The sequence below is a fragment of the Haliaeetus albicilla genome, chromosome Z (genome assembly GCF_947461875.1).
Source record: "Haliaeetus albicilla chromosome Z, bHalAlb1.1, whole genome shotgun sequence".
Taxonomy (NCBI): domain Eukaryota; kingdom Metazoa; phylum Chordata; class Aves; order Accipitriformes; family Accipitridae; genus Haliaeetus; species Haliaeetus albicilla.
Genome location: NC_091516.1, coordinates 54,700,174 through 54,725,838, shown reverse-complemented (window position 1 = coordinate 54,725,838; position 25,665 = coordinate 54,700,174). Strand labels below are relative to the sequence as shown.

Sequence of the window (25,665 nt, the reverse complement as noted above, 5' to 3'; positions counted from 1 at the left end):
GGGTGCCGCCAGCGTCTATGGAACGGGGCCAGGGGAGGCCCGGCCCGGCCGGGCCCCCCCGGTCCTGTCAGGATGTTTGGCTCTGCGTCCGTCGAACGGGTTAAATTGCCTTCGGGGTCCCGCGGGGCACGATCTGGAGCTGAGACAGAGGGCTGTCGCCGCCCGACAGCCGCGGAGAGAGGCCTCGGAGCTCTCCGCCTTCGAGAAACGCAACGCGCAGGAACGAACCTGAAGGGCTCTGCTTCACAGGTGGTTAAACGTTCACACACACACACACACACACACACCCCGTAGAGAGAAAGCACCGATTAAAGTGCTCACCCTGGCTGCAGCAGTGTGGGCTTTAAGTTCTGCTCCAGTAAATACTCAGTTGTTGTTACAAGGTAACACGGATTCGGGAGAAGAAATCAAAGATAACCCCCATCCTTATGTTTATTTCAAGCTCTGTGGTAAATCAGGCAGGGCAGGGCAGGAAAAAGAAAACTCGGCTCCAATCTCCCAGGCAGGAGGATGCCCTCGTCAGGGGTAGGCCTGGCCTCCCATTTTGCTCCTCTGGAAAAGGGCTAACCTGCTTGAAGCACCTCCTGGCTTCAGAGGCACCCCAGGGGATGCTGCTTCATAATCCTCCAGTCTCAACTGGGTGGCTCCTGAGCCGGCTTCTGGAGCCTGCAAATTTCATTCTCAGCACTGCATGAGCAGCCTGCGCATCTGTTGGAGGACTGTGGATTTCACAGGACGGAGGCACCCCAAATTCGTACGTTGAAGGCTCTGGTAGATTTTCAGATGTGGATTAAAGTGAGATAGCAGATGCTTTACCGTGTATTCCCCCCACCTCTGAGGCAGACATTACCCACCTACAATTAGCCCTCAGATCTTTGCTGTTTTCATTTAAACACACTCTTTTTATCTCAGATTGCATTTGTCAGCCAACAGTTGAGATAGCTCAAAAGCAGATTATCTGTGCCATAGGAAGCAGCTTCAGCCATTTTACTTAAATCAGTGACTACAGGCTTGTAGGACCTGTATGCCTTTGCAGAGCATTCCCAATCACCTTCTCCTTCGTGTGGCAAGAGATACGTTTCAGGAAGTCTCACTCTGTGATTTTTCATAGCAACCCAAAGTGATCCTGTACAGCTTACTCCTTCCTAGGTCACCCTTTCCAGCTATTTTCTTAAAGCCTTGCTAAATAGGCAAAATCAGGCTTACCTAAGAAATGACAATTGGAAACCTGTCAACAAATAAACAAACAACGAAACAGAAGGGGAAAGATGCCTGGTAAGACCAAGACAATTCTGCAGAGCAGGCAAGAAGGGTGTCTGGTGGCACCTTCAGAATAAGCAACACCCAGAACATGTCCCAGTCCCCCAAATAAGTCATCAAGAGCAGATAAGATCACTTCCTTTCCTTTTGGATCTTGGATGGAGAGTATAAAACATGAGCTGAGTAAAGAACGAAGACGGCAAACTGCCTGCAAGGAGGTCTCAAGCCTGATCACCTTGGTCCTGGTGACTAAGGACCACCATGGAGCGCAGCCATCAGCACTAACTACGTAGCATCAGCTCCACTGTGTTGTGTACTCCCAGGTCATCTGGGATAGATTTGTTAAGGACTAATTGTTTTGTGTATGTAGCAATAATGGTTGATAGTAATTAAGAATTAACTGTTAGCATCGTGAACTGCTTATGAACATCAGTACATCCTGTGAAGCTTGAAACTGGCTTATTTGTTCCTAAACACCCCAGTCACAGCGATACCCAATTCCCTAAATGATACATGGAACTATATATTAATTTGTAACACTAGGGATCTGAGCTTTCCTCATTTAGAAGAACATTACATATGCCTTTGTACTTGCTGATTTCATTGTAATTTTCCTTGAGTTAGCCAGTTAATAATTGGTAATTCTTACAAGGAATAAAAAAATTAATCAGGTTGCTGGTTTTCCAGGTTGCTGGTGCTGCTGTCACTGTTACCAGATTCTTCCCAGTTTCCATTGTTCTATCTCCATGTGTAACCATTCTGTTTGTGATATAATAAAATTTCATATGCTGTCTTTATTCTCTTACTGCACAAATAATATTTGAATGTTAAACTCAAAATAAGTTCAATAAATATATTTTAGAGGAAGTCATATGTAGAGTTTTTCTTTCATACTGGACAATCTAATTAGGGTGAGACTAAGTTTCAGATGGTCTTCAGCGTAGTTCTTGCTTGAGAAGAATCTTTATCATTTTTCCTCTATTGTGACAGAATACTAGCAAGCAGAATTCTGAATTATAACCTCCCCCAAACGTACACACACAGCTAGATAATTTTATTAATGTGCTTTTTTTACCTTACAGGTAAAGTTGGAACATAGTTGTCAAAGACTAGAAAAAACAAGGATTCATTTCACTGTTAGATTGGTTTGATTTCAACTTTCTAAAGGTATGTTGTGACTTTCTATCTGTGGAAGATTAAAATTGTCAAACAGCAAGCATTTCTTGTGCAGGCATTCATTAACACATGCTCTCCTGAAGAATGCTAATGAACTGTAGTGGTAGAAGCAGTTCATTTCTTCAGAAACGCACATGGAAGCAGCTGCGGAAAGACTGAATAGACTCACAAAGTAGAGGAAACTCGGGTGTCTGTATTTCTTCTTCTCTGCTTTGTAGCTGAGACAAGTTTTAAATCTTTTCTCCTGAGGCAGTTAGAGACCTTTTGTCAATATTAGAGGCTGTAGATATGGATGTAATTTCAGGCAGATAAAATGAGATCTTACGACTGAAATAACATTTCTTGTTATTTGAGTAGTAAAACAGAAAAAGCTGTTCTTCACCTTTACAGTCCTCTAATATGCAGTCCTCCCTATTGAAGGTTTTGAAAGGTGTTTTCATAAAATTCCTTAGTCTGTGTGGCCATCATACCTTTCCAGAAATCTAGTTGTGTGTAACAGTTAAATAAATCCACTTTACCATTTTAATTTAATTCTCACTGAAAGTACATTCCACGGTGTGCTTTATCTCACTGCTCAAACCTACCTAACATGGTAAAGCTTCACCACTTTAAGTACCTCAGCTTTCAAAATCTTTGCTTTGGGCTTGCTTTGACAGATTTTACATAAATAATAGACCTTGATATCCAGTTACTAATTCCTGCTTACTTGCCAGTACAGTGCTCCATTTTTGATACATTAAAATTACTAAAATAAGCCACTCAGGTTATAATACAAATTAATCTTCCTTTTCATACTTAAAGAAGCAGCCCTGAACAACTTTGTCACCTGCAAAACACTTGAGAGGTGGTCAGGTATACTAACCACTAACACAGTTTCATCCCACAGTTTCAGTGTGATTTGTGCAAAGTCATGCTGTGGGGGAAGAAAATCACCAGACCTTAAAACTGCTTGAATTTATCCTTTCTTTTAAGGTTCGCTGCATTTTCTAACCTCTGTTCTCATGTTTTGAAAACTGCAGTGAACAAGAAATGAGCTTGCTTGTGTCTAAAAAGTCAGTGCACTACTGTCTATGCTCATGATAGGTGATTACATAAAAGCCAAAACACATCCAGACAGGACACCCCAAGAAAACAACACATTTAAATAAATGTTTTAGATGAAAAAGAAATTTAGCTGCATCCAAAATCAAGCATTTACTGTATTTCTACATGTACAGCTTCACAGAGGAAGAAGTTGAGACCTGCTGCAGTACAAGGAGTTGGCCAGCATGGAATCAGAAGAAGGGAGATTACTGGGAAAGCTGTGACCTCTGTTACCCTCTGAAATAACCCACACGCACTCTTGCAGAGCCTCCAGTCTTACTGCCAAGAAGAATACGTGAACCTGTATTCACGAAAACATAACACTTTGAATTTCAACACTTTTAAAAAACATATTTGTAAGTAAGAAGTTCAAATGGATAAGAATTTGTTTCAAAATGTCAGTTCTGTCGTGTTTTTTTCTTTCCCTTTTTTTTTTTTCTTTTAAGACAAACTAGTGAAATAAACATGATTGCAAATGTTGGAAAAAGTTTTTACGTTATAGAAACGTACTTCCACCCTGCCACGACAAAGCTCAGGACGTACCCAGAGCAGAGCTAAGCCGTCAGCTCGGGAAGCCGCTGCCGGGGGCTCGGCCCGGGACGCCCCCCCGCAGGCTGCCCTTGCTTCTGCAGAGCAGAAGGGCGAGACCTGCGCGGGCAGGGACCTTCTGCTCTTGCTGTCATACGCAAGAGGGAGCTCTTGGTCGCAACAACTTCCCTTCGCTTTCCCCAGTTTGCTCTCCGCAGTTTTTGTTGAAAGCCTGTTCCGTCCCTAAGCTTTTCTTACTTTCGAATTGGCTCTTTCAGTTCGGGGACAAATGGCTGATGGAAAGCTTAAAAAAAAAAAATAGCGATAATCTCGGCCGTACATAATGTAGGCGTAGCTCAAAGGAATGGGTTACACCAAGGCTTATGTGCTGGCCAGGCTTACAGTTCAGCAGTGAAGGCCACATGTCGCTTTAGGTACCAGGACTGACTATATATAACATATAGAGATCTCCAGCAGTGAGACTCACAAGCACCCGTGTCCTGAGGCAGGGACCTGCAGAAGCTGCTCTGTGGGACATGTCAGTGTGTTCCGACATCCGTGGCAAACATGGCCTGCTCTCACCAAGAGGCAGGAATTAATCTCTGATTAACTTTCACAGCTCCCGGTCCTCTCTGGGGACAAGTGCCCACACCAGCCCTGTTACACAGCATGTAGCACTGGGGTGAGGCAGTAGGGCCTAAGCCCAACAAATCAATTTCTTTAGGACTTGGAGGGCTCAGGATGTGCGAAAGGCCACTTCCTGTCTGTTCTCTGGCTGAACCTGGACTTTACTGGGCTGTGTGAAGGGGAGACAGCTGGGGAAGGGCTGAAAAACCTCAGAAGGAGACAGACAATGCAAGTCTGGCTGCACTGAAGTAGATAGGAACCCCGAACGATGCCCTGGCCAGATTCTAAGTGAAGATTCTGAAGAATGCAGGCATCCTCCCCACAGCACTCCTCCCAGGGACTCACCTTTTTTTACCTTTTCTTTTGTTTTTTCTCCCAGTCATGGCTGAATTTGGCTAATGCTGTTACACTTACCTAATGAAAGAAAGATGTGTTCTTTCATATGTGCACATTTATCCACTCAGATTTAAGGTACTTACAATATGCTATAAAACACTTAAAATGGTCCACTCTTTACGGCTATATGTAGTCAGTCTAATAAAAGATATCAGTATCTCTATAGAATCTCTTTCAATTAAAGCATTTTAAGAAATATTGTGGCTTCATAAGTAATGGACAGGTTTAAAGAGACCAAGGAAACCTTTATGCAAAAATAATTCTCTATATATTTTTCTTTTCTGTTGTATACCTAAATGGTTCTTCCCACTCATAGTAATCCCAGCTATTTATGCTCAGGCTGTAGTTATGCACTGAAAAATGAATATGTTGGTCTGTTACCTTCTGTCATGCTGCAATTATTGCCTATAAGCAGCAGTCAATTGAACAAACAAAGCCTTTAGTGTGGCTGGCTCTCTAGTAAACATGCTACTCTTAATATTTCCCAAGGGAAACAATACAGAACTTCATGTAAGTGAATAAGGATACCCATCTGGTACCCTATCTGGCTACCCAAGTGTAGTCTGTTGATTCAAAACCCATCTGTCTTAATCTTGGATAAAAGGACACAAGATATTGAATATTTAAAAGATACCAGATAAGCATTAGTATCTTTAGTATCATCAGTATTCTAAGCCAAAGGAAGTTTCCACATTTCCTTTTAGACATAGCCAACACAGCAACAGCGTGGTTAATACCTCGGAAATGAAATAATCAGGTACACTGTGAATCAGCTGACATTTTGTTTTATGGCTTTTCTCATTTGTTCTGTATGCTTTGTTGCTTCTAAGATATTTGACATGTTGGTACATTCAGGTATTCTTTCAGAAAATAGAAAAATCTGAAAAAGCAGTGTATTGTCAAGGTGTTTAAACATAGGAGTCCAAGCCTGGATGTGGCAATTTGTAACAGATGAAGTCTAGGCAAAGATCATCCATTAAATAAATCCAGGAAAAAACCCCATGTAACAGTGTCACATGTAGATAACAAAAAATCGAATGTGTTGCTTGAGGTGGAATAAGAATGGGGAAAAGCAAGCATCTTAGGTGGGAATGAAAAGAACAACAAAGCTGCTACCCAGAAGCTCATAGCTGTTGCAAAATTGCCCTGCCATTCTGCAGAACAGGATACAGACACGTGAATGTGAATTTTCAGACTTTCAGTTAGAGAAGAAACATGGGAACTCTTTATAGTCCTTATTCTTCTCTTTTTAGCTGCAAAAGAAGTGAAGGGTCTGTAAAGTGCATATCACAGCAAAAGTCACACTTATACAATTTTTATATGATTCACCAAAGCATTCAACAAAAATAGCTGACAGGTGAAGACTGGCTAGAAATGCTCAGAACCTGGGTGACAGGGGTTGACAGCTTCTAACTGATAGACAGGAGGGGTTGTCTACCATCATCACTAAGAAAATGAGAGAAGGATGCTCTTTGAACAGTTATACAAAATGCTTCACAAACACGATGCTATTATGAGTGCATCCAAAAAATCTTGGTTCTAAAAAGTGCCTCAGTTTGTAGACTTGTGCAAAGACATTACAGACACTGGCTTCTGGAAGTGGTAACAAGAGCAGTGGAAAAGGAGCAGGAAAGCCCACAAAATTATTTGGCCTCTTGCATGTCCACAAAAAGATGAATAATGTGCTAACTGTTTTAGAGCACAGAGCAACCTTGGATTTCACGTGATGAAATTTTGGTCGTGACAGGAAATAAGCTGTTGAATCACATGTTCCTTTTTCAGAAAGAAAAATTTATGTGCATGCACTGTTTCTTTCACCCATTTGTATAGAAAAAAGCGAAGGATTAATTAATTAACAGGCAAGAGGTACAAGAATACAGTATGCCTCCTTGGTTTGTTCCGCAACTAGTCCGCATAAAGAAATACAGATATAGAAACCTAAGAATGATTGTATCTGCATCTAAATCCAAAGCCTAACTTGATGGAAATCTCAGAGAATATGCTAGGACAAGACCGATAATGAAGATCCTCTGCCCAGAACACAGTCTTTCAGAAAATGGTTCTCTTTACTACAAATTGGCTCAGACTAGAAACCTCTAAAAAAACAGCCTTACCATGGATGCACAGAGTTTTCTCAGTGCAGATTGCTCAAGACTGGGCTAGGAGCCTGGAGTCAGAACTGAACAAAAGCCTGTCTGCTTAAGAAGGATTTATTTCCAGCAACCTCTGTTCCACAATGGCAGTGCTCTGCCAGCCACATGAGGCACAGCAGGGGGAAGAAGAGAATCCAAGAGGAAACTTGGCTTTGCACCTATTGCAGCTTTAGTCATCCTTTTTGAACAGAATTCAGCTGTCAGCCATGTGGAAGACAAACACCTGCGAGGAAGTACAGAAACAGCTGGTATTAGAGGTGATATTGCAACCAGCGTCTGCTGCACTTTTTACCACGTCCTGCTGTTCTGCTAGATGAAAACAGTAATGCAAGTCCTGTCATAAAAACTAATGCGTTGGGGTAAATGAGGACATCCAACAGGCAACTGGGGTAAAATTTTCTGTGAAAGAAAGACAGAACAAGGATGATGCCATGTTTTTATGGGTTGATCATTGTTGTTGCAGTTCTTTACCATATTTTGGGCACAGAGAAGTAGTAACATTGATCGAAAATAAAACCTACTTACTTTCTTCCTCTTAAGGCTTCTATTCCAGACTCATAGTTTCTGTTTCAATACCATGTAATTTCTCTGGTAATCATCTCATCTGGGCCTTGAAAAGATATTTTCAAAGTATCTGCTCAGATAATCCACCTAAATTTGAATTGTTTATTGTTTGTCTTTATAAGGGATACTATAAAGTCCATGGGACCTATCACAATGATGTAAAACAGGTAGCTATCACTAGGGTAATAGATAACTAGGGTTTATACCAGTATTGACTATGAAACCAGAGACATCTCCATGCTTGTTTTTTGAATTATATATCAAAAGTTTTGATGGTGTTTGGTACTTAATCACAGACTTGGAAAGATGATAATGCTTGTGCCAATCCGCAAAAGTAAATGTATATCCACAGCTGTCTTCAAAAGATCCTTCCAGTGATTTCTGCTGGCAGTTTTGTGACATACTTTGTGTCCCATAAGCTCAAAGATTCTTTCAGTGCAAAGAGTTAATTGTTTTGTTAGAGAAAGTGGCAAACAAATAATCTGACAAAGCTGGTCTCCTGTGATACAGGTGTTTTAAAGCAGAGCGGGAAGAATGTTAAAGTGGTTGTGGGAGGGAAGAAAGACCAAGAACATAAGGGTTTGCTTCAGCAGTTAGGTTTGCTTATAGGCAGAAGAAGTAAGGTTGAGATACTACTGAAGATGAGTGAGAGGCTGTAGCAAAAGTTGGTCTGCTGGGACAGGTATTTATTCTGCATTCTTGAGTGACTGTAGATCTTCTTGGTGTCAGGAACTGCAGTCGTTAATTTTTTCAACTTCTTTTTACAAGTTAGGATACTGTTATATGTTTTCAGTACAAAAATAAGATAGACTGAAAGCTGACTATGGTGTAAAAGTATGTAATAATTAAAGTTGTATACAGAAATAAAAAATAAGATTCTGGCTTAAAGTTGTATTTTTAATTTGCTTAATTACTTACCAAGGTTAGAATTTTGACAAGGGCTTTTTCTACATTAGATGAAAAAGAAAGCTGACATGAAGAAACACTGCAGAGAAAAGAAAGTATTTTAAGGGCTTAATTCAGAAAACTGATTTCATTTTTGAAAGTCCCATGAGCCTGCATTTTAATTCCAGAGGGCTTTAAAAATTGTACATGTTATTACATTGCAAAATATTGATGTTGATATTAATGAACTCTGTAGAATGAGGCTGTATGGAGATTAAAATGATTTCATGCTTTTTTTTTCTGGAATTTAGATGCTCAGAGTATACATTCTGATAATTTGTCTAAGAATTTATGTCTCTGGATTGACGTTATTACTAATTAGTGAGGACTTAAAATTGTAGGGGTGCATCTGCAAAACTTAAAGTAATCATCATTACTGCAGTCTGAAAGTCTGGACACCGATACATGTGGTTCTGGTGACAAAGAGAAAGGTAATTTCTTTCATTCACAGATACCCTTTGCATATGTACATTTCTAATACACTAGAGGTTGCAAAAAGTGGGAGAACATGAGAAAGTAAAAGTATTGTTTCCTTCCTGGAATGGTAGGCATGCCCTGTATTTGCATTCTTGAAGCAACTTTGGGCCTGGTCAAGTGATAAAAATAAAACTGAGACTATGAGTAATACTTTTCATAACAGGGAGTTTACAAGCTGGAGAAGGAACCCTTACAAAATTACTGGATTTTTTTCCCCATATATGTGTCCTTTTCCTTTTTAAACATATTGCTACATCTCTGCAGATTATCACTAGCTGTTGATCATTCTTAACTTTCTGTCTGTGTCAAAGGACATACGTGCATTTCTTCCTTGTGTTTGTCTATTCAGAATACTAGCTGTAACTTAAGGGGAAGAGGAATCCAGCATGGCTGTCTTCAGCAGGACTTTCCTATTTTATCAGTGTTATGTAGAGAGAACTCTTTAGTCCTGAACTCACCTATCCCAGAAAATAAAGGAATACAAGCAGGGAAAATAAACATATTCTTTTATCTTCCTCTAGAAATAGCTAATTCTTCCACTGTGAGATCAGTTTTTCCCAGTCCAAAAGGATCACCTACTTGAGTGCAGAGATATCCAAAGTTTACCATGGATCAATATATAATCCCTCTAATGCAACCACCTGATCATCTGTGCACCTGCACCTACAGGTCACCCAACTGAGGGCATCACATTCTGTCCTCTGTTACTTCTACAGCAGGACATAAATGTTACAACTCAGCACATTTCTTAGAGTAAAAAGGTGAACCAGCTAACTAGGTAGAGTGTTATTACAGACAAGAACTATAGCACTGAACATGATATATTCAGCTGGAGCATAGCAGGATCTCAAAAATGAAGGTGTTCTCTATCATGTTTTCATATCAGTAGGTTTTCAAATTGCACATTTATGCAGTTAGTCATTTGCTACATTAATTAAAATAGGAAGCATGTGCAGTTATATAATGGGACATACATGGTTGCAATTGCTAAATCACTTGCACTTGTGCAAAGGGAATGCAAAATGGATATAGTACTAAAAGATCGGGAAATAGATGTAATCAGAAATGGTGATTTTGGGCAAAGGAGGATCCTGCATCACTCATTTCTAATAAAACTAAGTGGCTGGCAGCAGAGATTTTATAGACTGGTGTGCCTAAAGAAGGTCTGTATCTTAATTTGTGCTATAACATAATAATATTTATGCTTCTAATGTTAAGAAAGCATTCCTCCCACCTTCCCCCCACAAAAACAGGGAAAGAACCACTGTCTTTTTGGACAACAGAAATTGTTAGTACAGCTAGAAAACAGGATGAATATTTACTTTAATGGAAAAACACAGACGGTCAGTTGTTCCAAGACTCTCTTCTGCAAATCAGTTTCCCCTGTCAAGATGCGCATTTCAAAGGAAGGCAGATTTGAATAGTAAGGTTAACATTTACCTTCCTGAAATTCCTCTATGGTTTAGCTATATCGTTCAGGTACTCTTCCAGCATATCAAGTGTAAGGCCTCAGAGGGTTAGTTGCTCATCTTCCTGAAATGATGCTCTGTCCTGTTGATATAATTTTTGCAATTGTTGCTTCATATCTTGCAATGACATACAAAGCTTTCTTTCAAAACTTTAAAAACCTTGTTCTTCCCCCCCCTTTTTTTTCAGATGCATTTAGGCAATCAACAGAGATGTTTAGCTCAGAAAAAAGCAACAGTGCTGAAAATAGCATATGAAGGTTATCTAGTACCATATAGTTTGGAAAAATCAGTAAAAAACCCCCACTGATTCAGCAAGCTGTGGGTGAAATCCAGGCTGTAAATTAACTCAGTGGCAAAAATCCCATTGACACCCTTAGCCCAGATTTTCTGCCTAAATACCCAGTAGGTAACTTGAGACATAGTACCTTTAGGTATTCACTGCAGTAACAAAGCAGTAGTTAGAGCATTGCAGGAACAGATTGGAGCACAGCACTGAGACTCAGCTTAGTTAAGAGCCTTAACTCAAACTTTGATTTTATCTGCTTGTCAAACAAAGGATCAGCTGTACTATAGCTGCACCTCTGCCAGCCAATTAAGGTCAAAGAAAAGGGTTTTGTAGTGCCTTAGATTAGATTGCTCACCTTCTATTTAAGGAAATACACAAGTAATACATATGTAAAGCTAAAGAGAGTTTTTCCTTTCTTCTGTTCCTACTTTTTGATCCTGTAAGTGAAGAACACTAGGTCCTTGTGTCCTAGAGAACCGGGCTTGAGAGAAGCTGCAAAGTTTATCTGTACATTAGCCTAACGTCTGCATTATTTCACTTCTGAAATTAAGATCCTTTTTACTTTGTGAGTCTTGAGCATGAAGAACAAAGGAAATAGTGGCTCAAAATGGAGAAGAGCAAAGATTGATTTAGGAAGAGAAAAATAATCTTTCTTAGGTTATTTAAAATGTTGGGGGTGGTGGTGGTTGTTTGTTTTGCTAATTGCTATTTGTCTTTAATAACAAATTATTGTAATGAAAATGTCAGGGGTGGACTTATCAGCATTGTATCTGTACTTAGGAACTCGTGGTGATACCCTTTTTCCTTCTGAGTAATTGTTGAGCAAGCTCCCAAATGCAATGTTTCTGTCTTGCACTTTTCAGGCTGGAATAACAAACGTCCCTTCCATTCCCATTTAAAACCTCTCTAACAATTAATTTTCTGACCCCCTCTGCAGCCATATGGATGTAATATCATCTAACAGTCATTGCCTTCTACTGCTCCTTATGTACCTAAGGAGTCCACAGAAAAATAACCTTCCAAATTGATGGTGATTTGAACAGTCATTTTCCCCAGCTGAAACTCTCCAATCGGTTTCCAATGAAACACTGTGCTCTTGCACACAAAGCATACATTTATGCTGATTAAGCACAGTTTTTTATCAGGAGGGTGTGCACAATCAAACATATTTGACTCAAATGCAGAAGCATAGATTGATTTACTCAGTTAAAAGCTTTGATCTAAAAGCTTTGATCTGGCAACAACAGGTATTAGGTAGAGCTAAAGGAATCCATAGTGCTTAGGGATCCTGATTTACTTTTGGCCTCTAAAGCAGAATGCTAAGGGTAGGCAGGAATATTTTCACTGGCATTAACAGAGCCTTGAGTTCCTGAGAGTGAGAGATGCGTTATTCCTCCTAACAGCTTTGCTTCTTCACATGGCCTTCCCTTGCTTGTCTGACACAAATAGGCTTCTAAATTATCGTTATGCCACATAGTTACTACAAAATATCAAGCATTCCTGGCTGCCCCAACTTGAGACAAAACACTAGCTGCAAGCTGTAGGAGCTTCAGTGAGACATACTCAGAAAAGGAATCCTGCCCTTGTTCAAGGGCATAAAATTTGCTTTCAGATTTCATTCATTTCAGTGGGTGGATGAAGGCAAAAGAGGTAGTTATCAAAAAGGGTACATACTTTTTTTTTTTTAAATATTCCTTTAGGATATGCCTGCCATCCTAAGAATTGGAAATAGTCAAAATACTGTGTTCTGTCCGAAGAACTGCTACAAAGGTAATAAGAAATTTTTATGACCATTAACTTGACACCAGTGCAATGATTTAGCTATAATCCTCAAAATTACTCATCAACCTTTTTCACCTAGTCAGCTATTTGCTGTGACGTGAAATGGGGAAACAGTTGCTTGGATGAGATAAACAAGCAACTTGTTATCATTGCAAAATTGAAGTGTGCAACTGCACAAGCAAAGTAGCTTTTTACATTTTATTTTTAGCAGTTACCACTTGTCTTATTGTTAAACTCCATCTGACCATTTCTGTACTCCTGCTTTGTGTTACTTTAAAAAACCAAACCAATTATCCTTCCTGCCCGCTTTTTTTTTTTTTAAAGCATTTGCCACATTCCCAGCTGTTACAAGAAATTTAAGCATACAGATTAGTTTACTCAGGTGTTTTGGCTAACAAAGGTCAAGAGGATTGGGTTATAAATATGTAAATCATTAATTGTAGTGTATGTTCCTTTTACTGTGTTGCTGAGAATTGCACAGGAGAACAGAGATTAAATACTTCCCTATAGGCTGCAGTTGTTTTCCCTCCATGCAGGAGTTAACTCTGCCCTGGTGCAAGGCGGCATCCACTCAGTTGTATTTGTTCCTTCTGCCAGCCACTTGAACATCCATAAAGAAATAACGTTACATAGAGTTTTCTGTGATTGGAGTCCTTGCTTTTTCCAGAGAACAGAGCCTTGGTTTAAAGCGCTATGGTATCAAATATTGTAAGCATGTCTATCTGCCATTTTGTCAGATGTTTCAATACACATACATGTTTATAACAGCAAGGGACTTTAAGTAGATCTGGGAGCTAATAGCCTCAGGTGACTGATCCAAGTGCATTTAACATGTGAATACTCCCATTGAGCTCAGTGGGAACATTTCTGACCTTAAAGTGAAGCGTGTGGTTTATTAGGTGCTTATTGGTGTTTATCTGAATATGTGGTAAATAAAAGACTATGTCCCAAAAATCTGCCTGCAAGTTATGGGTCAAGCCTACTGCTGTTACAATGTGGTGCGCTCTGAGGGTAGATATTAGCTGTGGGGTAAAGACCAGGGATCTAGGGCAGATCCCAGCTGGTGCAGCCTGTGACTTTTCAAATTGCGGTGGTTAGTCACTGAGTGCATTCATACAGTGTTAACAAGGGTCAGGCTTGGGATGTCACTGACAGGGCAGTATTGCACTCAAACTTAACATGCTCCATTCCTGAGTGGAAGTTTGGACATATTTTGAGGCTCTAAGAAAGGGCAGGCTGTGCTCCTCAGAGCGCGTCTACAGAGCTCGGGCTGAGGCAGCTTCTCAGTGGGGCTTTGGGGATTGCAGTGTGTCTGACTGGCAAATCCAGACCAAAAAGCAGGCTTGAAATGCACTGAACTGATACTGCAGACATATCCAGGGCAGGCAACACTTGATGCATGTGCTTCCCATTGCAGAAGAGGCACCTCCATCAATAGCTACCACTGAAGAGGAAACTCTTAGTATGCAAGATGTTTTCTTACCAGCAGCAAGATTAGCGCTCAAGGAAAACTTGGAAAAGCAAGGAATGAAAGCTTGTAGAAGAGGCAAAAATTGCAAACTATCTAGCTTTGGAAAGGATGTGTAAGAGCCGGTAGTGAGAGCCTTGCTAATGTTTTGGCATCCAAATGCAACTAGCAACCTTTGACTTTATGCCAGTTCAGCACTGGGTGTGAAACTCTTGGCAGTTTTCCTCAACTTCATAGAACTTTTAGGTCTGGAGACAGAGAGAGAAAGCAGAGAGGGAGAGCACAGAGACCTGACTATTTAGAGATTTTATAGGTCTTGTTTCTGTTTCTCTTTTCTACACTTACAAGAATATGTTCATGCCTTTTGGGACTATGGAGGATCTAACTTGCAAGAATCAGTTTAGGGAAACAAACCACATCCCCCATTTCTTTAAAAGTGCTATTTAGAAGTAATGAACTGTATTTTGTGCTCCCTTTACACAAAAAATATTTTTTTGTCAAGGAATGATATTATCAGATGCGATTTTTGGGAATTGAGCTATCTTTCCAGCTTGAAACACAAAACTTCCTTGTTAAGAGACAGGATTTTTTTAACACCTTCCCCTCTCCCAAAAATATCAGAACTGCTTGGAGCATCTGGAAACAAATGGTCACAGCTCCTAAAAAAATTAGGAAAAGTAAAAATGTAAGGATGTTTATTTAATTATTTAATTTGTGTTTGCACAACAAATACACTACATCATGATGCTTAACCTGATGCTTCAACCAAAGTAATTTCAGATTCAAAGGGTGCTTTTCCAATTCAGTGGAATAATTTTCCTTGTGCTTGCAGGTGTGAGCTTACCCAAGTCAGATGAAAATATTATGTATATATATATCTCTAATGTATGGTATAAAATCAGAAGTCCTCTCACTAATCAAATAACCCTGTTTCTAAAAGTTTAAGTTAACAGGAGCAAAAGTATTTCTGAGATTCTGATAATTATGGATTTTGCTTAGAGGTCTTTTGCCTGTCTGCTGTTTAAGGCAGCAGTCCTCCACTCACTCAGAACTGTGTGTGGAAGGAGAGGGAGGGCAGGTTGTGCTTCCCAGCATCACTGCTACAGACCTTTGCTGCAGAAAGCCCTGTCAGGCAGGGGGATGATCTAGAAGCAACACAGTCAGCAGAGACAAAGCCTGCTATCCTTGGGTAACCAGCATGTGAAAGGATTCCACTGGCCCTTTTCTTCTTTGCTTGTATTACCATACAGTCATGTACACTGATTTTGGTGCCTGTAGTACCAGCTGTTATTGCCATCATCTTCCCCTATGGCCAGCACAACCCACAAATTTGTTACTTTGATTATTCCAGCATCACTTTGGGAACCTCAGTGCCAAGCATGACCATGCTACTTCAAAGCAATGATCCTGCAGGAAGATATTGTGGCAACTCTTACAAGCATTACTGAGAGCAGCAGTGTATCCCACAGTCTGCCAATGCACATGCCAGTTTTTTCCCACGCTGGCTTGGAGAAGGAGGCAGAGCAGCAGGGACATTCATTTCTCCATGTTGGCAAATCCTATATACCCTGTTTTGTACTATTCACACTGTTTTGTTCCCCTGCATGTCTTGAATAAGATTAACAAGTAAGAGTTTTTCCTTTAAGCTCTGGTGAACTTTACTAAGATACTCAGAAACAACTGCATCAGAAATTTTAAACAGTCTTTCTCACTGGTGGTTCTCTTGGCACCATAATTTTTTGTCTTAATAGAGGCACTGACGCTTTGTCAGTGACAGTTCTTGTTCTATATCACCATCACAGTGTGTGACATATTAACTTTCAAGCAACCTAGAGGTTTTATTTGCTGTCACAGATCTCTTTAAATATTGACCTCTTTAAACATTACACATTACGGACAAACACCCAGAACTGATGATGCAGAGATTGCAAAATAAATTACTGTTTAAACCATGGAATGTGCAGCATGACAATTCAGAGCAGCTGTCACAGCCACCTCCAGCTACCCTCTGGAAAGTGCTCTCACCAGCTGCGGTATTGTTGTTAACGGTGGTTTCAGACTTACTTCAGGAAGCATTATCATCAAATAAGCATATTGATGAATTGCTTTAATGATGCCAAATCAATCTCTTACTGTCTGTCCCCTGATCTGTGGAGTTATTACTTTCTGAAAAATAAAGTGTCGCTAGTCATTTGGGCACACCAAAAATGAAAGTATATGACTCAGGAGGTTTAAAACTTCAGTAGTGAGGCTTGTATCTTGGTAATTTCCTCTCCAGGTAAAAATGTATCAGTCAGATCTTTGGTTGTTGAAAACACTGTGTCATTTGTGTCTGTATTGCCTCAGGGAACTTGCCGTGGTCCAGTTTCCAGTTCTTTATGTCTAACATCTTGCCTGAAGAAGGGAGTGCAAATTCTAAGCCATTACCACCCCCCATCTGAGTTTTCCTGCTGGATCTGTCGGCTTTTCACTACACTTAAAAAATAAGAAACAGCTGTTCTCTGGCAAGTCTCAGAAGAGTGCAAACAGTGCCATAGTTATATGCTATACACCAGATATGTTTTACTTCAGCTCAGAAATAATCCTTTTGCAAGCAAGTTTACCTCTAATCCATTAGGAAGAATTCAATAAGGCAAGAACTCACAAGACCATATCCAGACTGTACACTTATCTCAGGATGTACAACTGATGACCTGTCTTCAGGACACAGTGAAAAAACATGCTTCTACATTGCATTTTAGGTGAGACCAAGAGCGCAACTTTGAAGCAAACCTCCTGATTTTTCCCACATACCACACTGCAGAGAGGTCTTGAAGCATATTATTTGGATTACCTGCAGATAACACTAACCCAGAAGATGTGTCCCTGGAGTGCTCCAACTATTAATGAGTTTTCCATTCACAGGCCAGAGCACAACCAGTCTGAAGTAAAACCTACTGAAATTAATATATTGTGGAATATGAAGTCCTCAGCACCAATTGTTTTACTCTACAGATCCACTCCTACTGTGTTACCCTACTTGTCAATACATGCATAGCCCAGATGATCTTCTGATATTTGGTTTTCAACTGGAGTATCACCTTTGGTAGGTGGTGAGTAATTCATAAATAATGAATGAAAAAAAGCCCATCAAAGCAAAACAAAAGAAATGGTCTCTGGTTCAAAACAGGAATGTCACTTCTCTCTAACACTTCTTCTTCTGCTAGCGCAAACAAAGCATGTGAGGGAAATGTCAAGAGCCAGGGCTTCCAGCCACAGGCAGGATTCAGGCTCAAACGATTTGGGTCACTGTTATTTCATTGACTTCAGTGGACAAGATAACTACACATCCCAGATGAAGATCTAGGCCACTTCTCTCTAACACTTCTTCTTCTGCTAGCGCAAACAAAGCATGTGAGGGAAATGTCAAGAGCCAGGGCTTCCAGCCACAGGCAGGATTCAGGCTCAAACGATTTGGGTCACTGTTATTTCATTGACTTCAGTGGACAAGATAACTACACATCCCAGATGAAGATCTAGGCCAAAAGTATTTTTCTGTAAGCACTGACTGCAAATTCAAAACTCGAGGATAAATTTTAATGACTACAATGAGGATACTATGCCAGGACAAATAACAAGATCCACCCAGCTGTTTTCTGCTCTTCATTCCAAGCCTCCAGTTTTACTACATTAGCAAGGACCAGATGGAAAGATCCCTGGTGCCAAGGTGAGAGCCACAGGAAACACAGCTCCATCCCACACAGCTCCACAGAACTTGAGCGAGACCCTACACTTTAGGCTTCCCTTTGGGTGCTAGATGTTTCTGTACACATCCCTCCATCTATCCACATGCATATATCCTCAGCTCAGACAGTATTTAGAAATTATTTTTGCCTCAGAAATTTACATTTGTTTCCTCTTGTTTGAGCATTCTTGCATTGATTTGCTTTAAATTAAGAACATGCGTTATACCTCATAATCTTAAGGAGATTTATCCCAGCCTGCATTCTAGCAGTATCCACCTCAGCAGAAGCTGCAGGCTACTTCTCCACCTAAAGATTCACATTTGTGTCTTAAATTTCCAGATCCTTTTTCTAAATGAAGATTGATGTGCTGAAAAGGAATCTACCTAGAAGAATCTCTTTCTATTTCAGAAAGAGTTCCCTCCTTGGCACCTGCAGTTACTTAGATGCCTTCCCCATGCACTGTTTTTCAAAGATACTGGGGTTCCATCCATCTCCTGTGTTTGCAGTGCTGCTAGGTCTTGGCATTTCAGAGAATTTCTTTCTTTTCCCAATGACCAAAGAATTGCAGACCTTCCTACCAAGTGCACCTGGAGGTAGGCAACATGACTGCTATAAAGGGAACGTTGTTGTGTGTACATAAACTGGAATTTTACTGGGGCTAGTTGAATTTTAATATCTAAGTGGAAGGTTACAGTCAGCTGAACTGACCTTAGAGGACCTACAGATAAACGACACAGGTTAATTCAGCTGTAAATCTGTGCAGAATGGCGTAGCAACGGGATGACTGTCCGAAGGGGAACTGCTGATCTAACTTTAGATAATTGCTGAAAATTATTTTCCTGAAAACATAAAAATTCTAGAATAGATTTATGCCCTTCCAAAGCAGATTAACTGGTATGCAAAAGATGCCAGATGACTAAAAAAAAAAAGCAACCCCAAATTGTTGCATATGAGCACAAAGCTGTTTATCCTGTAAAAAAATAAACTTTCCCACAAACACAGGGCCTAGGACACAAAGCCTTGGGTTTAATTTTCATGAGAGAACTTGGAGTCCCAGCCACCTCTGAAAAGACTGACAGCAGTGATGCTGCTCTGGAGACTGCCAGATATTGGATGAGTTACTAACAATTCTCGTGCCATCTCTGGTGGAAGTTAAATCCCAAACAAGTTACAATAAAAGCAGCAGATAAATTGGCAGCTTTAGCCAATGTGCCCTTTAATCCGAACAAGTCTGAGTATTCAATTTTGCAAGTATGATTGTGCAACTCAAGATAACTGCTCCGTTTCTGTCCCAATGCTCTTTAGTTAGTCACCACCTGCAATGTTTTCCACAATATGTCACTGAGACTATCCTATACAGATGACTATAAACTTATATGTATGAAAAATATCTTCTTTGTGTATGTGAGGCTCTTCTTTTCCTACTGCCTCTTAAAAAAACCTGCTTCTCTTTCTTTTCCTCCATCACTGCTATCTGCAGTTCATGCTCAGAAAGACTTTAGTGCAGGAGTAACAGCCTCAGTGGAGCCAATCATGGAGGAAAAGCAAAACATCTCAGAAGTTGGCCAGCAGTTCAGAATTGTGTTTTTCACTCTTTAAACCTATAAATAGTTCCAATTATCCCTGTATTTAAAGTCAATGATATGCTTACATGACTTAATTGAAGTGGGACATTATGCAGAAGACAACTTTAAGCCTGACTTACCTACTGCTCTCTGCTGGTGTTACCAAAGAGTCAGGCTAGCCTCTGACAGCAAGTGCAATCAGCATTTAAAAAAGGAAACAACACAAACTCAATCCTGATTCTTCCAGGTAAGGAAATCACTCAACTTGGGGATTTATTTGGCAGAATATACAACATATCAGACCTGACTGAACATCTGGAAACTGCTCAATGTCTTGCTAATACCTTTAAAAGGGAAACTCAAGAAGAATACAATGACAACTGCAAATGCTTCATGAATGTGAATAAAAATGCAACCAATCAACTCACACAGCTAAGAAATGCTTTTCTAAGGCACACAGCTGCACTGTTGGGCTGCCTGATGGTCAAATCTCAGAACACAAGCTTTCCTCCGCCTGACAAAGAGCATTCGATTTTAAAGAGTTTATATGGCCAGCTTTCTAGCTGCGAAAGGCTGTTGAACCATTTCAGTTTTGTTTTTCACACACTGTCAAAAGATTTTTTGTTTTGGCTTGTGTGCTTCCAAAGGCACAACAGAAATATTTACAAAGGCACTATTCATGTCAGTATTTAACTGTTGATTGGCAACTCTTCTTCTGCATGCTGGTGAAAGCTTGCTGAACTGTAGCTTTGGCTGGAAGGAGCCAACAGAGAAATTGAACACCTCTTCTTCATCAGTATGCCATCCGACAAGAGGTTGTTAGCTTGTGTCAGGTGTTTTGTTTCCTCCCACATCAGTTCAACAAAGTTCAACAAATCAAAGTTAAAAATGCTGGCAGTTCTTATGTTTAAAATACCTATGGTATTAAAAAAAAAGAAAAGTTGAAGAGAGACCCCTTGTTAAGTAAAGAGACCTTGTTTTCTGTACATGCCACCACTGGAAACTGCCTTTTCAAGGCATGAGTTAAAAACTGTAGAAGTAGGTGTGTATTTTTGGTTTCACATCTTACAACAAAAAGTGGTTTCAATGTTTTTAAGCAGCATTTACACACAATTGTCTACTAAAAAATATTCAGCAAAGTTCCCATAAAACAGCCACCACTTTTACTTTTTTTCTAATATTTTGAGCTCTCATTTTTGAATCTCCCATTTTAAAACACTCAGATGAGTATTGCAAGACACACATGCTGGACTTTGTCTTTCAAATACATGGAAATAACTTGCCATTTGCATAGGCCAAGATACTAAGAAGAGTTTTAATTTCAGAGGTTGAATTTTGAATGATCATACAACAAGTGAGACAGAATCAGCCCTAATATTCTACAGTATAAGAACATACCATGAATAAGGGGGTCTAAATCTATATTAGGATTTAAATTGTCTCTCTGGTACAAGAATTATTTATGTAATTTAATGTTCCGGAATATTCTGACACATCAAACAAATGTGATATAATTGAATCAACAGAAATACCAAGATGATTATTTTTAAAAGAATGACAATAAAAAGAGGAGAAAAGCAGCAAAAAGAGATTAGCAAGGTATTCATAAATACACATTTCCTATCCAGCATTTTGACAAAATTTTGTGTGAGATTTTGTTCTCTGGGTGCCCAGTACTTTTGCCACAGTCCTAAGTGTGTAAACTCTGAAAAAGTCACCTTTGTTTCAAGAATTTTTAGGTATTCCCCCATTACTTGACACAGAACAGACTTTCTTGCTCTTCACATTCTTTTAAATGTCAAAACAGAGAAGATAACCATGGCAGTCAGGCAGAGGACCCTTATGTCAGCTTTTCACAAAGTCTATCCTAATAAAGGACGTGTTTTCTCTCATTACTTTAGTAAAGCTGCTTGGGTCATCAGCCTCTCAACAGTCAGCATGTCTATGGATCTCTTTGCAACCTTAACTTCAAGCTTTCATTTGAAACTGTTATTTTATATTATTCTGTCAGCCTTTTATCATGACCTTAAAGACTACATTTCTCCAATTATTGATTTCACTCTTGAAAAAAATTAATGACCATTTGCGGACATCTTATGGACAAGATTTTGTAAGCACAATGGTGGAAGAAGAGAGCTTTGAGTAGAAGGAATAGATTTAAATAGCAATTTTGTCTTCCACTTTTAAACTCCTTCTTACCAGCAAATCTTATTTTAAATGCTTTCAGAGGGAAATCAGGAAAATGATTCTGTCAAAATAAAATTAGAACTTTGCCTGCAGCTATGCAGTCAACACTTTGGTAGGGCCTATGTACATGAAGTGCCCCAAGACTTAAAAAAAAAAAAGGCAACCCCACAAAACTTCTTAAGACTTTAGAAAAGAAATTCTTTCCCTTCATATAAAAGGAAGCCTCTTCCAGTCCTACCTCCTTAAATGATATTGCCTTACAATCCTTTCTTTCTACGTTATATGCATCTAAGTCTTGTACATGCATACCGAAATACTCAGATGTGTGTATAGGCATAAACATTCTTTCAATTTCAATTTTCCCTAAGGTTTTTTGAAATTCATCCTATTCCAAAACTTGACTCCCAGGTTGCTGCAGGAAACAACTGTTCTAAGATCAGAAGCACACTGCCAAATTCGGTACAAGAGCCTTAAAAATTCATAGTAAACTGTACAAAATGGCTTCAGAAATGCATACCTGTTTTATCAACATTAACATGGGCTCTGTCACAAGCATCAGAATATTTTAAATAATAGACCTATTCTGTGGTACTTTCACCCCAGCAGTAGCTGTGGTCAGTTGAGCAAGGCTGTCTTAGAACTTCATCTAAACCCTCACAGTCTCTTTTTGCCAGTAAAATCGATTCCCCTCTTCCCCATGTCTGTCCCACTTCGGCTTCCAGAACTACCTAGAAGTTTGATCCAGGTTATCCTTCTGGACAGCTTTTTCCCTTGCATTACAGGAGACATAGACACACTATGTGTAGACATAAACCACCAGCTGATCTGAACTACTTTGATTTGTTATTGTGTGTATTTATACTGTGCCATGCACATTGTTAAATATTGCTCCAAGGAACAAAACAAAGTGGAAGAATGCTCTGGTACTTCGTCCAGGAGCCGTGAGTGCAGTTCCTCAGAACACCACAACCCCTGGTAGCTTTGAGCAAATAATTCATCTTTCTTTGCCTACAGTTTTTGTCTCAGAAACTGGGTAGTAATACTTCCTTTCCTCAAAAACTTTTCCTTTTTTTATCTTCAGACACTGTAAGTTCCTGGTGCAGGAAACTTCTTGCTGTGTCTTTGACTGGAACCAGAATGAGCAAACTCTGTCTCACCTTCAACTTTTTGTGCACTCTGTTGGAATGACACTAAGTAAGTGCTAAAAATATTTGGCCAGTTCTGTTGAGGCCATTCAAACTAACATTACTTTTGGCTGTTTTCAGCTTTTTCTCATTGTGCAAGATGGTAGTTTTAAATATGTTATTGCTAAATTAGTGTAACAGTTTCTGTATAAACATAACTAGTTACCATCTAAACAGCTAAAACACCGTTTTTCACAAGGTGCCTGGCTAGGGGGAATTTCCAATAAGAACTGACGTAATACTTGCTTGTGAAACAGACAGGCAGGGTCACCTGTGTCATCCCTGGGCTGCACTGCAAAGGCATATCTTTGTGTCAACAGGGCGATGTGACCTGTCCTCATCACTGATGCAAAAGTACTGGCAAGTTTGGAGAACTACCATTGGCAAAGTTAGAAGTTAGCTTTGTGAGTTTCACTTGGGGTCAGATGATGGGAACAGACATCTCACTTTAGACAAGCAAAAGAAAAGAAAAACAAGTTTAAAATGGATGAAGTTTTTGACATACCCTCTACATGTAGAGAAAAGCAAAACCTAATACATATTCTGACCAAAGGCCAAATAGTGAGCCTTGACTGCATATGCTTGGCTCTCATTGTAATCAGCAGGAACTCTATGTGAGTATATCGAAGGTCAGAACTGAGCCCTGATTTGAGCTCAGATCAATATAACTAACTGATTTCACCAGCTCCACCTAAGTATAATAAAGTAGAACTTAAGCCATCATATCACTGATTAATGTATTTCATGTTTAAGTAAAGATACTGAACTTTATTTAAGTAAAAGGCAGTCCAAGGAAATGAAAGTTGGTGTAAACTGAATTAATGCCTTGCTGTACAAAATGTGAAAAATCCAACCATTCATCAGGGTGTAGCTTAATTATTCTGAGTGCAAGACAGTAAATATGAAGGAATAAGAGATATGCTAAGAAACCTGACATTAAAGCTGCAGAAGGAGAAGCAACTGATGGGTGGATTAAGTCAAACAAGTCACCTCAACTGCAGCGCACAAGTTTAAAGTACAGCAAGCAATCTTCATCCTTAAGTGCTGATGAGAACTGGACACTTCCAGCTGGATCCAAGAGAAAAGTACACAAACTGTTCTGCCGTCCTTCTGCCACTGAAGAGAGAAGTATTTTCCCTTTTGAGACTCCTACTGCCTTGAATTAGCTTTGCATCCTCTGTTTTGTCTGTGCTTGCCATGGTGTCAGACTACAATGAACCTTCTCCTTCCAGAATGTCACAGTTTTCATTCCACCTTCTGTTGCGGCTGTCCCTTAGGAAGATGACTGTGAGAACCACAGGGTCTTACGAACAGCATGAGTTAAATCCCCAGGCTGTCCGCTCTTAGCAATGTAGGGTCTGAAGTACAGGACAATGCTAACTCCACTCCAGCAGAAACCATGCAGGACACCTGCTGTAGCTCTGGTCACACTTCTGTCCATCCTATGAAGGCAGACAGGCAGGAATTGCCATTTAATAATTATTTTAGTAATAATTAATTAAATAATTCCTATTTCCTTGTTTGTAAGCAGGCATATATACTAGCTGTGCATAGAAATATAGAATCAGTTGTTTAGAGTTGCTTGGTTACATACACATAGATACAGTTGGTTGTGTATGACAATCTGTCCTAAACTGGCACATCTCTCATTGCAATTATTTTTATTAAAAAAAAAAAAACTTTTGGCAAAGAATCTTCCTCATCCATTTGGGATGCACTATTCAATTTACATTCTTAGAACAGGAAAAATTACCCCTCAGAATCCTTCCAATTTGTTTTTCTGTGAATATTCAGTTTGGCTAAGTTTATATATTTAGAAAGTAGATAATATTTTGAAAGTAGAAAATTAGAACAGCCAAGGAAGGTATAAAATGCTAAATAAATCTGAAGTGTTTGCATGTTATGAAACAGTTTTTAAGTTTCTGTCTTCCCAAGTGAAAGTGGAGATTGTGTGTTATGGTGTGATATATGTGCTCTATTTTAAACTGTATTATGATTTAAAATATTTTACTACTAAAGGAGAATCACTCAGATCTTAAACCAGCTAGGCTCAGAATAAGAGCCAGATGTAATTGTAATGTAATGTCTTCCAGCTGGTACTGTGCGACATACCAGCAGACCCTTTCTTGTTGGCTGCTAGGGTTTATGTTATATTTAACCTTGAGCTGTTCTGGTAATGTGGGGCATGGTTCCACTTCCCTACTCCATCGTGGTCACACTACTGTGATGATACATGATCAATATGGCACAGCAATGTAGATGTCTACCAGGGCTCCCCCAGAAGATGCTGAGCATTTTGTTTGCACAGACAGCAGATCTGGCTCTTGAATTCTTGTTTCCCTTAGCCATATACAACCTTTGAGAGTTTGGTCTTAAGCATTAAAAGGAATCCCAATAAAAAGTCTTGCAGATTATGGTGACTTTTCATTCTGAAATGACAATTTCTTTGTTATTTCAATATCTTCCTCCTTCAATGGCCTAATTGTAACCACAGGATCCCATCTATTTGACTTAAAGCAAGAAGCCTTAATGCTGGCAAATATGAGATCCTAAGGAAACAGAAACCTCTAATGCACAGAGACCTGTTAGCCTTGATACAACCACCACTGACTAGGAGGGAGAGGGGCAAGACAGAGAATCCTGTCAATTTGGTACATTTATTTAGCAGGTTCAAGCCCTGAAATAAGATACAGTTTGAAGATGTTTGAAAAGAATATGGTAGAAAAGTGGAAGAAAAATCTACACATCTTTCACACTAGATGTGTTGCTTTGTCTATTCATTTAAACCGT

General features: G+C 39.6%; 2 long non-coding RNA genes across 2 annotated transcripts; both read right to left on the bottom strand.

Moving 5' to 3' along the window:
- Positions 1–2,293: 2,293 nt before the first annotated feature.
- LOC138683740 (uncharacterized) lies at positions 2,294–7,890 on the bottom strand. The gene is made up of 3 exons (XR_011323171.1): positions 7,749–7,890; positions 7,185–7,446; positions 2,294–6,323 (listed from the first exon to the last, which is right to left on the bottom strand). It is a non-coding gene; the product is annotated as an uncharacterized lncRNA (long non-coding RNA).
- Positions 7,891–8,712: 822 nt separating this feature from the next.
- On the bottom strand, positions 8,713–11,187 carry LOC138683793 (uncharacterized). The gene is made up of 3 exons (XR_011323233.1): positions 11,104–11,187; positions 10,650–10,760; positions 8,713–8,772 (listed from the first exon to the last, which is right to left on the bottom strand). It is a non-coding gene; the product is annotated as an uncharacterized lncRNA (long non-coding RNA).
- Between the last annotated feature and the right edge of the window lie 14,478 nt (positions 11,188–25,665).